The sequence below is a fragment of the Pseudopipra pipra genome, chromosome 2 (assembly GCF_036250125.1).
Source record: "Pseudopipra pipra isolate bDixPip1 chromosome 2, bDixPip1.hap1, whole genome shotgun sequence".
NCBI classification, from domain to species: Eukaryota; Metazoa; Chordata; class Aves; order Passeriformes; family Pipridae; genus Pseudopipra; species Pseudopipra pipra.
In genome coordinates this window covers 110,773,928-110,777,461 of record NC_087550.1, presented here as the reverse complement: position 1 = coordinate 110,777,461, position 3,534 = coordinate 110,773,928, and positions in this window count along the sequence as shown.

Below are 3,534 nucleotides of genomic sequence, written 5' to 3'. Positions count from 1 at the left end.
TGATTTGGCAATGAGACAAAACAAAACAAAAAAAAAAAACCCTCACTGGTCAGGCTGAAAATCAGCATTTCCTGAGGGTGCTGTTCATGTACATAAGGTTCAGATTTTTCCCTTTGAGCCAAGCTCCCAGCTTGACTTCCATAGCCCATCTAACTGATGAAACATCGTGGCACCTTGCAATCAGTGGGACATGGCGTATGTGGGAAATACGGAACAACACAGGATATGACTGATATTTCTCTTGAAGTTGTACCAATGTCAGCTCCCAACTATATCTCTATTGGCCTGTTGAGCTGCTTTTTTCCCCACAGTAATCAACACTTTATTTCAGCAGCAGAGGTCTTCCATCCATATATTTCACCATTTTTGTCTAGATTTTCTTTGCATTTCTGTGAAAACCCACTATACAGATCTATATACATTTTACAACTCGAAATTAAAATTTAAGCAAAATTTGATTAAATCCTCACATCCCATTGTGTGACCTCACAAGAGCAATTCAGAATTTCCAGAGTTAGTATTCTGGAATTTTTCTGGAATTTCCAGAACACGGATTCTGGAAATGCCTTGTTTGTTTTCACCAAATATAAGGACACAGTTTTCATGAAGGATATTTTTTTTTTTTTTACAGCTTCAAATTTACAGTATTTAAAAAAAACAATGGCCCAAAGCCTTTGCTCATTTTATGTGTATATACTGCAAGCAGCATTTGAACATACAGCTCATTCTAACACTGAACACATGATTATAGTAAAAGCAAATGCATTTGCAATGGAGCAAGATATCTGGGAGCAGCCTAAGACTGCACTAAGGTTCCTGGACTGTACGAGTGTGTTGGCAAAGGGGTTTGTAGCCTCTCATGATGTCTGCCAGCTTTCCCTTGACTGCAGCTGTGTTACAGAACTTCTGCCTGCATTGACTCAGAGCCACTTGAACCACTTCCACTTCTTATTGCCAGTCTGGAGTGGGAAAAATAAACCAAAATCAGTGATGGAAAGCATTTTGCTTTGGATTTGCTGTATCTAAGATATCTACAAATAAAAGGAAACAGGGTTCAATTGTACTTTACAGAGCTTTTCTGGACTAACGCTAACTTTTGTTTCAATGCAGTTCCCATCCCACCACTGATTTTTGTAAGAGTAAACTGTATGGACTTGGCTACCTGCTCCTGGATGTGTGACTTCATTGAAATGAAGGAGATGTCTTATGCCAGGAGTAGTGCCTTTTTTTTTTTTTTTTCCTGTTGCACAGTATTTGCCAGCATGTGAAACGAGTTTTATCTTGTTAGCTGCCTTCTATGTAAAGAAATAGTTTTCTCAACAGGTAATTAATCTATTTGGAAACACCTTCATGGCTTGGTGTCAGCTGCAGTGTTTCTTCATGGTGACATTGGATCACAGGTTGCAAGGGAGGAGATTATCTTTTGGGAAAATAACCTGTGCCTGCATTTTCCTAATGGGATTCATGATTTCTGTGTAATTGGATGGTTTTATTTCACAAAGCATAAGCTACTGCTGGCATGCAAACTTCAGGTATCTCTGACCTCTTTTGAACTTGATAACTCTGAAGCTTTCTGTTCTGCATTTCAGTTGTGCTTTGATTAAGACTTTGAAAGAACTGTTCTTTGATGGAATCTTGTATAACGCATCTCTCTTGAAGCAAGTTAAAACCTGTGCTTTAAAACATGGCATTTGCATCTTAATCAATACTGAGACACAGTGAATTAATCTGTGCATAGCCCTGAGGGGATCTCCTTGGGAGATTACTTTCTGTTCCTTTAAGACCTTACACCTGCAAGGAATAGAAGCACAACAGTGGTGTGGAGCTTGTGGGTATGGATGGAAGCTCAAATCTGTGCTATACACCTGTGTATTTCTGTAAATACAGACAGGGAAATTCCTAAACACCTCTGGAAGTGAATCATCTACTACACTGCACATAGGATTATTAACTTGGTTGGGATGAATGAGCAGCATTTGCATTCAGGAGCATATCATGATGGACTTGATATCTTCCTCCTCTTGGTTCAGCACAACCCTCCCTGAATACAAAATGATTGCATTTCTGTGCTTTAAGCTTTCTTCCAACCCACACCATACTTCGATTCTGTGATTTCGGTAACAATATATATTTAATTGTTTTTAAGCCTTGCAGACCAGATGCAACAAAACATCTGACTGTGCAGGCAGTTTTTAAACAAATACTGGTATCTCACCAAAGCACGTGGTTTTTAAACACGAGCTTTACAGAACTCTGGGGTGTAATGCTCGGCCAGTAAAGAATGAGATGAAAAACCCAGCTTTCCATTTTCAGTACCATCATAAAATGAGTGCAAGTGTTTTTACACACAAAGTAAAGACCTATAAGGTGAAGATCGTGACCATTTTGTGCCTTTTTTACTTCCTCATGTACATCTTCCAGACCCCCGAATGACCCTAACCCTGCCATGCTGTAAGAAGCTCTGCAGTCTGCTGCAGCAGACCTAAGGTTTTAAATTCACATATTTGATATGGCTTCAGGTACTGTGGAATGTAAAACTCTGAGGCAAAACATTGGAGGAACTAAATCCAGATGTTACAGACTGACTGGTGGAAACTGGTCATCCTCTTCTTACACGTGCTCAAACTGATCAGCTGCTTGAATATGGGTGGAATTCCCAAACACTCTCCTCTGTTTTAAAGGATAGGTCAAACGTTGAATGAGCTTTTTCTTTCCTACCCATATTAAGAGTAGCCAGTCCCTGCAGACCACAGAAGATGCCATCTAGGTTCATTTAATTCATGTCGTTTCTGTGTGCACAACACACAGTGTCATTACAACTTTGGGGTGTTTTCAGGTTGTTTGTTTGGTTTTCACTTTTTTTTCTTCTTTGTTATTCCATGAAATTTGCCATGTAGATGAAATTGGAAATTATCACTGTATTTTTACGGATTTTTTAAATGTTTTCTATTTCCTAGAAATGTTCAAAAAGTTGGAGAAAGAAAATCAGAGAGGTGAACCTCAGTTAGAACTTAATCTGGCCACTTCTTAAAAGATAATAAAAAGTGCTTTTAAAAATAAATTAAGCACGAAAGGAGGGCCAAGAGAAACTTCCATTCTTTATTGGACACAGCAGGGAATAGTCAACAAAGACGAGGTACTTAGCACCTTCCCTGCCCCAGTCTCTAATAGTGAGATGAGTTATCCTCAGGACAGCTGGCCTCCTGTGCTGGTAGGCAGGGACAAAGACCAGAATAGACTCCCTGAAATCCAGGAGGAGGTAATTAGTAACCTGCTGTGCCACTTAGGTGCTCACAAGTCTATGGGACTGGATGGTATCTATCCTAGGGTGATGAGGGAGCTGGCAGAAGAGTTTGCTTTAGGTTAGGTTGGACATTAGGAAGAATTTGTTCACGTAAAGGGTGATTAGACGTTGGAACGGGCTGCTCAGGGAAGTGGTGGCGTCACCGTCCCTGGAGGTGTTTAAGAAAAGACTGTACGTGTCACTCCGTGCCATGGTCTGGTTGACAAGGTAGTGTTCAGTCACAGGTTAGA